The sequence below is a fragment of the Pseudorasbora parva genome, chromosome 22, assembly GCF_024679245.1.
Source record: "Pseudorasbora parva isolate DD20220531a chromosome 22, ASM2467924v1, whole genome shotgun sequence".
NCBI lineage: Eukaryota > Metazoa > Chordata > Actinopteri > Cypriniformes > Gobionidae > Pseudorasbora > Pseudorasbora parva.
The window spans coordinates 17,059,260-17,072,591 of NC_090193.1; the positions used below are offsets into that span (position 1 = coordinate 17,059,260).

At 47.7% G+C, this 13,332-nt stretch overlaps 1 long non-coding RNA gene across 1 annotated transcript; it reads left to right on the forward strand.

Annotated features, from left to right (window-relative positions):
* The first annotated feature begins 377 nt into the window (after positions 1-377).
* On the forward strand, positions 378-2,519 carry LOC137058686 (uncharacterized). The gene is made up of 3 exons (XR_010900792.1): positions 378-511; positions 1,997-2,061; positions 2,408-2,519. It is a non-coding gene; the product is annotated as an uncharacterized lncRNA (long non-coding RNA).
* Positions 2,520-13,332: the final 10,813 nt, after the last annotated feature.

A 13,332-nucleotide genomic window follows, 5' to 3' on the forward strand; every position in this document is an offset into this window, starting at 1 on the left:
GCTTGGGCCCTAATAATCCTTAGAAGAACAATAGGGCTCTGCGCCCTTTCAGGGCTTGGGCCCTAATAACAAAAAAAAAAAATAATCCTTAGAAGAACAATAGGGCTCTTCGCCCTTTCAGGGCTTGGGCCCTAATAATCCTTAGAAGAACAATAGGGCTCTGCGCCCTTTCAGGGCTTGGGCCCTAATTACATTTCAATGCTTATGCTCCCAAAATATCAATAATCTCAACCGCTCCTATGTTTCTTTATTTTTTAAACAAACCTCTTGAGCCCTAATGCCGTCATGGAGGGAGGCGTAGAATGGAGAGTACTGGAAGAAAAACAAGTGAGAGCACAATAGCTCAACTTCTCTTTCCTTTTCACCTCAGTTACAATCCTCAAAGCTGTCTATGGCTTCCTCTCAACACGGTACCTCTGCCCCCTACTCCTTGGAGCCAAGCTTGCCTTCTGCTCCTCTCTCCAAGAAGTCCCAGTGAAGGAGCAGAGGATTCAGGAGTAGCATGCACCAGGCAAGGGATATATTTCTTACAGGTGCCTGACTGACCTCTTTAAAGGTGCCCTAGAATGATTTGAAACAATATGTTAAATTGTTCTCTGATATCTACATAGAGGGTATGTGGCTTATTAAAGGGGAACAAAATGTCCAGATACAGTTTTACAGGTCCATTTACAACCCTATAAATTGTCCCTAGGATGTAATGCTCTGTTTTTGCCTTATTTGGAAGAGAATATTAATAATCATATTAATGTTGAGCTCTGCTCTGATTGGCTTATTTCAGCCGCTCACAGCTCACAGCAGTTCAGTAGGCTCATGACATGAGTCCTGACAGTCCTGACAAACACAGACTAAATTAAACTTTAAGCAGAACATCTCAAATGGAGATTACTAAAATGCAGCTTACTTGTTTATTGGTGTTTTCAGATCATTCGCAGAAAGAGCTCGCTGCGGTTGCCAGATTGCAGTAATTAAATCCCCCAAACAGAGCTTTTCTGTGAAAAGAAACCCGTATATTCTCGAGAACCGGAGGCTGCAGTTTCAGGACCATAGTTCTAAGACCGCAGTTCTAGGACCCTAGTTTTTTGTACCGAATTGAATCACCAAAACACTAATTTAAGATGGACGATGGACACTGATCAGACCGATATTCAATCAAGTTTTATTTTTTTCAGACGTTTAAATTAAACAAAATGTACTAAAGTGAGCTGCTAACTATGAATTAATAATTAATTCACACAAATTAAGAATTTATGTGCTAGTTTTATTAATTACTATGATGTTCTTGATTGTGGAGTGGCTGAGATTTATTAAATCCTTTTCGATTTTTAATGACTATAATACATCTAGCCTGCTGCCAGCACTTTAATTAAATTTAAAAAGATGACAAAAGCATGTTGGTGTAAGGGTATACGTTACCTGTAGCTTACTGTATTAGTGGGCAAACTTGCTGATTACTCATTGTTTTACCATAGTTAAGAATAAAATATTCTTACATTACTGCTCTGACTGCCTGGTTGCACTACAATATTAGTCTCAATGATGCCAAGTTTAGCCATTTATACTTTGGCTACGTTCTTATAGCCTGTACTGATATATTTTTGCTGTGAAGGATTAAAAAGTTTAAAATTAATCCTTTAATTTTAAAAAAATAATTTTTCTGTATGAATCTTGCACAAATGATTTTTTGTTATCCTTGGAGCTGGACTGAAAAGACTAGGCATAATATTGCAGTGATTAATAAATGCATATTTAGAGACTCCAAACAAATATTATTATATTCCATTCTGCATATCATGTAAATTTCCTAATGTAACCGAGATGGCAATGGCTTTTGACATGTATGTTACCTTTTTTTTTGCTTTTAGGGATTGCCACGCCATCACTGTAGAAATGACTGCGTGATAAAGTCTCAGTGTTTTTTTGTTGTTGTTTTTTCTTTTCTTTTTTTGCCAAGTATATGCTAACAAAGTATCTATCAATGTCACACCTCTTTCAGATGGACATGCCTTTCATTAGAAAGTGGTGGTGTCTTCTTCTGATGGAGCGCTTCAAAATAGAAGGGTATTATAACAATATATATTTTTATATTCATCTCTGTAACACTTGCTGGTTTTTATAACTTGTGCAGTTTTTTATTATCTACAGTTCATTTTGTGCCGTGGCTCATTTATCAAAATTACCATGGTCACCAGATTAGTATAATGACTGTCAGTCGTCATCCATTTAGCTAAGTAAGGTGTATATGAAAGGTTTGCAATAGTTGCCTTATGCTGTATACAGCTTCAACTGTAAAGTACCATTGTCTCAATTGGTGGATATTGCTCTTATATACTTACAAATTTGGAGTTTGGAATTAGACATGAGTAACATTAATATTCTGTTTGGCTTTCTTTCTCTACTCCAACAGTGCACAAGTGTTAATTCGGATATATCCATTCCGTCTGTGCAGCGACTGATGAAAAAAGGGGTCTTTTTGGTGCTCTTGTTATTGCAAAAATGACATAAATATATATTCTTCAATCATTCTTGAGTCTTGTCTTGCCTCTCTACAACCTTTAAAATATCTGACTGTAATTTAGTAACTGCATATACTGATTCCATCTTTATTTTACCTGATAATGAACTAATTAGTTAAAATTAAGGAGGTTAATCAATATAATTCAAGAAATTAAGATTTTTAGGGTACTCAACTTTTTTTTTAAGAGTGATATACATTTATCATTTATATTTTGTGTAAATTAATTTGTTTAAATTTAAAATTGTGCATCAAAGCAGGTATTACACACTTTGTAATTAACCTCTAAAACATTTTGAATTTAAAAAATCACATAAAATATACTCCTGAGATTAAATATCTTGATGGAAAAGGTGATGTTTGCTAGAAGGATCGAGTGAACGATCTAAGCAAAGTATCTACGGTTGTATTTTGTAATACAAAATAATATTAACCTTTGTGTTTAGACACACTATTTCGTTTTGTATGGTACTTGGGGTTTCCTATTGTTACTGTACTAGAATCCTGCATTATCTATTCTAGACAATGCGGTCTCCCTAAGAAACTTTCAATTGAATCAGAAATTGTTTAAACAGTCAATAAGTGGATAAAATCGCTACTTACTGCTTGCAGGAATGCAGCGAAGCTTGCTTGAAATGGGCCGAACAAACTAACAATCTTGAATTAAATTGTTGTGGTATCGGATTATAAACATCAACCATGACTGTTGAAATTTGTAATCTGTGGGAAGGGTAGAAAAGTCCTCCATTTCTCCATTTCATTTGGACAGATGCAAATGTTGGGGGTGGGGGCGTGCATATAAATGATCCCCAATGCTTGCGTCACTGTTGGGTTTATGTTGAGATGTCCCCGGGGAGAGATAGCCTTCTAAATTTGTTTCTATACCTGATGCATCCCACCCATTTCCCTGCTCACACAGCCCCTCCACATTTAAATAACCCGTAAGTCAAATAAACCGCACGAGCAGAGTATGGATGTCTTCACAACCTTGGTGTGCAGGACCAGGAGAAAAGGAAGGCTCACCGGAGCTGGACACCCTGCAGATAAATCTCATTTAAGTCACCACACACACAATCACACAAATTGGGGTCAGATAATTGCCAATAATTTCGTTTCTTCCCTTAATTTTATTTTTGAATTTTCTTTCTTTTTTCTTTTCTTTCACACATGCAAGCAGCTTCCTGTAGATAAAGAAGCTGCTGGTATATTTGCAGACAGCCTTTTTATACGTTCAGGCACACTTTGTGACGTCATTGCATTGCGTCAGCCAAGTTATGTCTCAAATGACACACTATATTTGAGGGGTGTAACAATATATCGTTAATCGATATATCATGATAAAAAATTTGATGATATTTATTGTTGATGTAAACGATATGATTCACAATATAGATTTGTTTTTTCCAAGGCTCAATTTGCTTTATTTATAAGGTATAAATCACCCAAAAATGTAAACTCTGTCATCATGTACTCACCCTCATGTAATTCATGTAGTTAGACACGATGGCTTTATATGATGAACAGATTTACCATGACGCACACGTAAACACGGACGTTCAAATGCTTTTACTGTGGGGACTGTATATGAGGGGCCCCACAGTACCCACCAGACCAGAGAGTCCAGCGACCATGTCTCCGGTCCACGTCCAGAGCCATACCACTGCCCCAGACCAGCACCCAGAGATGGCTCCAGCCACAGACCAGCATCCAGAGAGGGCTCCAGCCCCAGACCAGCATCCAGAGAGGGCTCCAGCCCCAGACCAGCGACTAGAGAGGGCTCCAGCCACAGGCCAGTGATCAGAGAGGGCTCCAGCCACAGACCAGTGATCAGAGAGGGCTCCAGCCACAGACCAGTGATCAGAGAGGGCTCCAGCCACAGACCAGTGATCAGAGAGGGCTCCAGCCACAGACCAGTGATCAGAGAGGGCTCCAGCCCCAGACCAGCGACTAGAGAGGGCTCCAGCCACAGACCATTGATCAGAGAGGGCTCCAGCCACAGACCAGTGATCAGAGAGGGCTCCAGCCACAGACCAGTGATCAGAGAGGGCTCCAGCCCCGGACCAGCGACTAGAGAGGGCTCCAGCCACAGACCAGCAACCAGAGAGGGCTCCAGCCACAGACCAGTGATCAGAGAGGGCTCCAGCCACAGACCAGTGATCAGAGAGGGCTCCAGCCACAGACCAGTGATCAGAGAGGGCTCCAGCCCCAGACCAGCATCCAGAGAGGGCTCTAGCCCCAGACCAGCATTCAGAGAGGGCTCCAGCCCCAGACCAGCGACCAGAGAGGGCTCCAGCCCCAGACCAGCGACCAGAGAGGGCTCCAGCCACAGACCAGTGATCAGAGAGGGCTCCAGCCCCAGACCAGCGACCAGAGAGGGCTCCAGCCACAGACCAGTGATCAGAGAGGGCTCCAGCCCCAGACCAGTGATCAGAGAGGGGTCCAGCCCCAGACCAGCGACCAGAGAGGGCTCCAGCCACAGACCAGTGATCAGAGAGGGCTCCAGCCCCAGACCAGTGATCAGAGAGGGCTCCAGCCCCAGACCAGTGATCAGAGAGGGCTCCAGCCCCAGACCAGCGACCAGAGAGGGCTCCAGCCACAGACCAGTGATCAGAGAGGGCTCCAGCCCCAGACCAGTGATCAGAGAGGGGTCCAGCCCCAGACCAGCGACCAGAGAGGGCTCCAGCCACAAACCAGTGATCAGAGAGGGCTCCAGACCAGCATCCAGAGAGGGCTCTAGCCCCAGACCAGCATTCAGAGAGGGCTCCAGCCCCAGACCAGCGACCAGAGAGGGCTCCAGCCACAGACCAGTGATCAGAGAGGGCTCCAGCCCCAGCCCAGCACCCAGAGAGGGCTCCAGACCAGCGACCAGAGAGGGCTCCAGCCCCAGACCAGCAACCAGAGAGGGCTCCAGCCACAGACCAGCAACCAGAGAGGGCTCAAGCCACAGACCAGCGACCACAGAGGGCTCCAGCCCCAGACCAGCGACCAGAGAGGGCTCCAGCCACAGACCAGTGATCAGAGAGGGCTCCAGCCCCAGACCATCATCCAGAGAGGGCTCTAGCCCCAGACCAGCATCCAGAGAGGGCTCCAGCCCCAGACCAGCATCCAGAGAGGGCTCCAGCCCCAGACCAGCGACCAGAGAGGGCTCCAGCCCCAGACCTAGTCTCCTAGTCACACCCAAAAATATTTTGCGGCGGGGCAGTGGATACCTTGAAGGGCCATGCTCCATGATCCAGGTCCACCCGCGCTCCAAGACCTAACTCCGCCCATACTCATGGCCCATGTCTGCCTGCGCTCTATGCTCCAAGGTCCAGGTACGCCCATAGCCCACAGCCCAGGTCCGCCCATGGCCTGGCCCACCATCCCTAACCCAAGACTGCCCCCTGAGATAGTTTGTTGGTGTTTTGGTTTTTTATGGGCATCTATGCCTGCGCATAGAAGGAGGTAACTATCACAGTGGTTTTTGGGTTATGTTTCATGTTTTTGAGTTTGTCATGTTCACTGTCTTGTTTCCTGGTTTGTCATTTTCATGCACTCATGTGTTCTTGTGTCATGTTCTCCTTGGTTCATTGTTTCATCATTGTTCGCAGGTGTCTCTTGTCCACTCATTAGTCCTTGTGTATTTAGCCCTTATGTTTGTCATGCTCTTTGTCTAGTATTGTATGCTGTAACCCATTGTTGGTGAAACCTAGTCTTTGTTTTTTTGTTTTGGATTTTGAGTTGAATAAAGTGCGCTTGGGCTCTGAAACTTGCCTCCAGTGGAATGATACATATACTATATACTCAACTATGTAGTGTATGAAATTAATAAGTTTATTTTGTCATTTAACATCGGAGTCTGATTGCCCATCTCCCTCCACTGTATAATTAAAGCTGCATTATGCATTTTTTCCTTCCATTAGAGGGCGCCTATTCAAAAGGCGTAGTTTGAAGATGCCAAGTTTGAACTCAAAATCTTGTGACGTGGTTTTTAACTCACAGCCAGTGGAAAATAATTGGGATAGGACTCGGGCAGAAATCAAATCATGTTCATGGATACGGTTATAAACATTACTGTAGTATGAAGCAGAGCAGGGCTAAGTGTTGAAAGAGCTGAGCAAGGCCGCTGGAGCGATAGGCCGCTACGAAACATACGGCTCACAAGCATCGGGACTTTTATTATGACGGGACACAGTTGCCGGGACCATTTCCACTTTTTCGGTCATGGGAATGAGGTAATGCAGCTCTGTTTATCATATTAAATACATTTAATAATAATAATAAGTTTAATTTTTTTTATTCTAATGTAAAAATTAAATGGGCAATTTAAGCGTGTAATTTAAGTGTGTAAATTGAGATGGGCAATTTAAGTGTGTTTAAAATGGTGTTATGATGGTACTCTGTGCGTTCGCTCAGCAGCTTCTGTGACACTTGTTTACACTGCTAAGAGTAAAGCGCTTCTGCCAAATAAAACCGGAAACCGAGGGTAACGCAGATATGACGCAACTGACAGGCGACTCTCTCAGACGTCCCAGCTCCTTGGTTAAAATAGCAATTTTATCAAAATGTACAAATAGTTGGAAACATTTGGGATATTGTAAGAACTCAACTGAACAAAAAATAACAATGGCCTCAGTGGTTTTTAGATATTTTACAGCAAAAATCCTAAATAGTGCACCTTTAAAGCTGCGAATATTGAGTGCATGAAAGTGTCCAACATTCCACGAATTGTTTAATTTAGTGAATCATCCAGGCAATTAAAGAGTACTTTTTCTTTTGGAATTTTATTTATACTACAAAACTTTATACTACAAAACGGCATAGAATAGTGCATAAGTATGACTTCACCCTTCAGAGTTTGACTGACAAGCGATCTGACAATCATAACACTGAAGACAAACAAATCAGATAAAAGAGTTAGGCTTTTAGATTAATTTTGGTGGACTTGAACTTGAAAAATGGTGTGCATTGACATCCTGTCATGGTTAAAACAACAAACCTTGTGACGTTCAATCATGTTTATTTTGTGCTTATTTATAAATAAGAAGATTTGTCACAACACTTTAAAGAGCCACAAAATTGTATTGTTTGTAGAACTTACTTAAAAAAAATGTAATCTGAACTGTTTGCATGCTAATGCATTTGTTACTCAGAAAACCCAAGTACACTTTACGTGACTGGTTTGAGTAACATTTTGCCAAAGCAAAAAAAAAAAACCCCAAAAAAACAGGTGGCCGGGCAAAAGGTTGAGGCGGGGCAATTCTTAATAGACTTTTTACTAATTTCCTCCATCTGCAGTCATCGTTCTTCTTAGATGCATTCACTCATTTTCCAGTCATCTTGAATGTTATTGACAATACCACTAAATACTTTGGGAGAGCATCACATAAGCTGACTTCATAAATTTATGTTGATTTCCTAAAATTCTCACCATTATGGTGATCAGTGTTCCCTTTGGTTTTGTACTTGGAACTTAATTTATATTACTATAAATCTCTTCCTGATGCAGCAATGCAACACGAAATCACAGTTATCTGATTACAAAGGAAGGGAAGTAATATGTTTATATATATATATATATATATATATATATATATATATATATATATATATATATATATATATATATATATATATATATGTGGCAAGGGGGGCGTGGTTCAGCGAGGTCTGCAGCGGGAGAGAGAGCCGCGGGACAAGCGGTAAGTGAGTGGGTTGGAAGCAGATTAATAACACCTGTCTCTCGTTCCAGTAATGAGCGCGGAGAGGGTATAAAACATCGGTGGAACCGGAGATCGAGGAGAGAGAGAGATCGGACGGTTGATGCCAAACCCCCAAAGAGACTGAGTAACCGGAAGCCGGAAGTGCCGACCCGGAAGTGATCGTGTGATCGTGTTTATGTGAATCCACACCTTAGTGTGTGTTTTGAGTTATTGAGAAAATAAAGAGAATAGCATCAACCGTCCAGCCGACCCCCGTGTCCTCTTCCTTCCTCATTATATCGAACTTTGCTACAGTGGTGCCGAAACCCGGGAAGGAAGTTGGACCGCGCCGCCGCCATGACAACACCAACGCCCTCCGCCTCACCGTTTGCGGACATCATCACCTCTCTCGCGGCCCTCCACCAGGAACAACACCAGTCCATGCTGGACCTGCGGGCGGACCAGGAGCGCCACTTCGAGGCCATCGTCCGCGGCCAGCAAGAGGACCGCGAGAGGTTCCGGAGCTGGATAGACCGGGAGGTTCGCACCGAAGCCGCCGGGCTCGCCAGCGCACCGGTCCACGTGCCCCTACACAAGATGGGGCCACAGGACGATCCCGAGGCCTTCATCGACCTCTTTCAGAAGGCAGCGGAGGCCTGCGGGTGGCCCCGGGCACAGTGGCCGGTGCGCCTCATACCACTGCTCACTGGAGAAGCCCAGGCGGCCGCCCAACAACTGCCGGTGGCGAACCTCCTGGATTATGAAGACCTGAAGAGGGCCATCATCCAGCGGGTCGGCCGGACCCCCGAGCAGCATCGTCAGCGGTTCCGCTCGCTGGAGTGGGGTGAGGCCGGCCGACCCTTCGCGATGGCCCAACAGCTCCGGGATGCGTGCCGCAAATGGCTATTGGCCGGTGGAAGCGACGTGGACCACATCGTCGATCTGGTGGTACTGGAGCAGTTTATCGCTCGGCTACCCAAGAAGACCGCCGAGTGGGTCCAGTGCCACCGGCCCACGTCGCTGACGACGGCCATCAACCTGGCGGAGGACCATCTGGTGGCGTGCCCGGGGGTCGGCGAGCCCCTACTAACCTCTCCCTCTCTCTCTCCCCCCTCTGTCTCTCCTTCTCGCCCTGTCCCTCTCCCTAGGTCCCGCCCTCCAGGGCCCCCTCGCATTCCCCCCAGAGGCCGGGGTGGAATGGGCCCAGGGCAGTACGGGAGTTCGAGGGCCCCGCCCAGGGGGGCGGGGCTGCTGGGGCCGGGCGGGGATAACGGTTCCGGTTCCACCCCCCCTCCGCGCTCATATTCCAACCCACTCCCCGCCGCAGGGGCGGCGGGCAGGCCTGGGCTGGCCTGCTGGCGGTGCGGCGACCCGGACCATTTTGTGGACCGATGTCCGATGATGGACATCGGGACAATGATCCGGGTCCCGGACTTCCAGCGGACCACCCCTGATCAAGCAGGAGAGTACCAAATTCCTGTGAGTATCAAGGGGGGTACATATCAGGCCTTGGTGGATTCAGGATGTAACCAAACCTCGATCCATCAAAGCCTGATGCAGCCTGGGGCATTGGATACAAGCCGCATGGTTAAGGTGCGGTGTGTGCACGGGGATGTGGTGGAATATCCGGTTGTCCCAGTCACGATACAGTTTAGGGGAGAAAATCATAGTGTTGAGGTGGCGGTTAGTCCCCACCTCCGGCATCCGCTAATTCTGGGGACGAATTGGCCCGCCTTTCCGGCGTTATTGGGGTCGTTATGCGCGGATGCCGCTTGGGAGAACAAGGCTAGGAACGGGGCGGTGCGTGTGCAGGTTGGCGAGACTGATACGGGGCCCTCGGGAACTGCTTCAGAGGAACCGAGCGGGGTCGAGAGACTGATTCTCTCGGACCGCGATGACTTCCCTCTGGAGCAGTCTCAAGACGAGACCCTAAAACATGCTTTCCAGCAGGTCCGCACTATCGACGGTCAGTCCCTCCAACCCGCATTGCCCGTCACGTATCCTTATTTTGCCATAATTAAGGACAGGTTGTATCGAGTGACCCAAGACGCTCAGACAAAAGTGGATACAACCCAGTTGTTAGTACCAAAGAGCCGCCGGGAAATGCTTTTCCAGGCGGCTCACTCTAACCCAATGGCGGGCCACCTGGGACAGGCGGCCACACTGAATCGTTTAATGACCCGATTTTTTTGGCCAGGCATTCACGACAATGTGCGCAGGTGGTGCGCGTCTTGTCCTGAATGTCAGTTGGTGAATCCACTGGCCGCCCCAAAAGCGCCATTGCGCCCCCTTCCATTAATGCAGGTCCCCTTCGAGAGAATTGCGATGGACCTCGTCGGGCCATTAGAGCGATCCGCACGCAGACATCGTTTTGCGTTAGTTATCGTGGACTACGCAACACGATATCCGGAAGCAGTGGCTCTCCGCAACATCTCTGCGAAGAGTGTTGCGGACGCACTGTTTCGTTTAATCTCCCGAGTGGGGATTCCGAAAGAAATCCTCACTGATCAAGGCACGGCGTTTATGTCACGCACGTTAAGCGAATTGTACGGATTATTGGGCATTAAATCCATTCGGACAAGCGTCTATCACCCACAAACAGACGGCTTGGTCGAACGATTTAATCGCACTCTTAAATCCATGATCCGTAAATTCGTACAGGAAGACGCCAAAAATTGGGATCGGTGGTTAGAACCCCTCTTATTCGCTGTGCGAGAGGTCCCATAAGCCTCCACGGGGTTTTCCCCCTTCGAGCTTCTCTACGGACGGCAGCCCCGGGGGGTGCTGGACGTCCTACGAGAAACTTGGGAGGAGGGGCCGTCTTTGGCCAAGAACGAAATTCAATATGTGCTGGACTTGCGAACAAAACTCCACACCTTGGGGCGGCTATCTAGGGAGAATTTGTTGCAAGCCCAGGACCGCCAAAGCCGGTCGTATAACAGGGGTACGAGACTACGCAAATTTACACCGGGAGAGAAAGTGCTCGTATTACTCCCTACATCGAGCTCTAAATTAATGTCGAAGTGGCAGGGGCCGTTTGAGGTCGCACAGCAGGTCGGAGACCTCGATTATGAAATGATACGGTCCGATAGGAACGGGGCACGTCAAATATACCACCTCAATCTCCTTAAGAAATGGAATGAGGTGGAATCAGTGTTGTTGGCGACGGTGATCGGGGGAGAGGATGATCTCGGGCCAGAGGCGAGCATCAAAGCACAATCGGTCGCGCTGGCCCCTGGGGGAGATCACCTCTCACCGTCCCAACTCACTGATCTCTCTAAACTACAGGCGGAGTTCGCCGACGTGTTTTCGCCCCTACCGGGACGTACCAACTTAATTCAGCACCATATCGAGACCGAGCCGGGCGTGGTAGTTCGCAGCCGGCCGTATCGCTTACCTGAACACAAGAAAAAAGTAGTTCAGGAAGAATTAGGGGCAATGCTCGATATGGGAGTAATAGAGGAGTCCAACAGTGACTGGGCGAGCCCGATCGTTTTGGTCCCTAAAACCGACGGCTCGGTCAGGTTCTGTGTGGACTACCGCAAGGTGAACGCAGTGTCGAAATTCGACGCGTATCCAATGCCGCGGGTTGACGAGTTGCTTGATCGGCTGGGCACGGCTCGATTTTATTCGACATTGGACTTAACGAAAAGGGCTATTGGCAGATCCCCTTGTCTCCATTGTCCAAAGAAAAGACTTCACCGCGCCGTTTGGATTGCACCAATTCGTCACGCTTCCCTTCGGCTTGTTCGGGGCACCCGCTACCTTTCAGCGCCTCATGGACAGGATTTTGCGTCCCCATGCCGCATATGCTGCTGCCTACCTGGACGATATCGTGATTTACAGTCACGATTGGCAGCGGCATATGCAGCATGTCAGGGCGGTCTTGAGGTCGTTGAGGGGAGCGGGGCTCACGGCCAATCCGAAGAAGTGTGCAATTGGGCGGGTGGAGGTAAGGTATCTGGGCTTCCACTTGGGTCATGGGCAGGTGCGTCCCCAAATTGATAAGACCGCCGCAATTGCAACCTGTCCGAGACCCAAGACCAAAAAGGAGGTAAGGCAGTTCTTGGGGCTGGCGGGATATTATAGACGGTTTATACCAAATTATTCGGACCTCACCAGCCCTCTGACTGACGTTACTAGAAAGGGGCTACCAGATACGGTCCAATGGACGGAGCCGTGCCAGCAGGCCTTCACCCGAGTTAAGGCTGCTCTATGTGGCGGGCCGCTTTTACACTCCCCTGACTTTTCTCTCCCTTTTCTGTTGCAGACTGACGCGTCGGACAGGGGGCTGGGCGCAGTCCTGGCCCAGGAGGTGGAGGGGGGAGAGCGGCCGGTGCTGTACATTAGCCGTAAGCTCTCGAAGAGAGAGGCTAAGTACAGCACCATCGAAAAGGAGTGCCTTGCCATCAGGTGGGCCGTTCTCACCCTCCGCTACTACCTTCTGGGGCAGGAAGTTACCCTCTGTTCGGACCACGCTCCTCTCCAATGGCTCCACCGCATGAAGGATACCAACGCGCGGATCACCCGTTGGTATCTAGCTCTTCAGCCTTTTAAGTTCCAGGTGGTCCACAGGCCGGGTGCTCAGATGGCTGTGGCCGACTTCCTCTCCAGAAATGGGGGGGCTGCAGGCCGGACGGCTCCCCGGCCTGAGTCGGGCGGTGGGGGTATGTGGCAAGGGGGGCGTGGTTCAGCGAGGTCTGCAGCGGGAGAGAGAGCCGCGGGTGAAGCGGTAAGTGAGTGGGTTGGAAGCAGATTAATAACACCTGTCTCTCGTTCCAGTAATGAGCGCGGAGAGGGTATAAAACATCGGTGGAACCGGAGATCGAGGAGAGAGAGAGATCGGACGGTTGATGCCAAACCCCCACAGAGACTGAGTAACCGGAAGCCGGAAGTGCCGACCCGGAAGTGATCGTGTGATCGTGTTTATGTGAATCCACACCTTAGTGTGTGTTTTGAGTTATTGAGAAAATAAAGAGAATAGCATCAACCGTCCAGCCGACCCCCGTGTCCTCTTCCTTCCTCATTATATCGAACTTTGCTACAATATATATATATATATATATATATATATATATATATATATATATATATATATATATATATACACACACGCATATATAAAAATGTAATGCC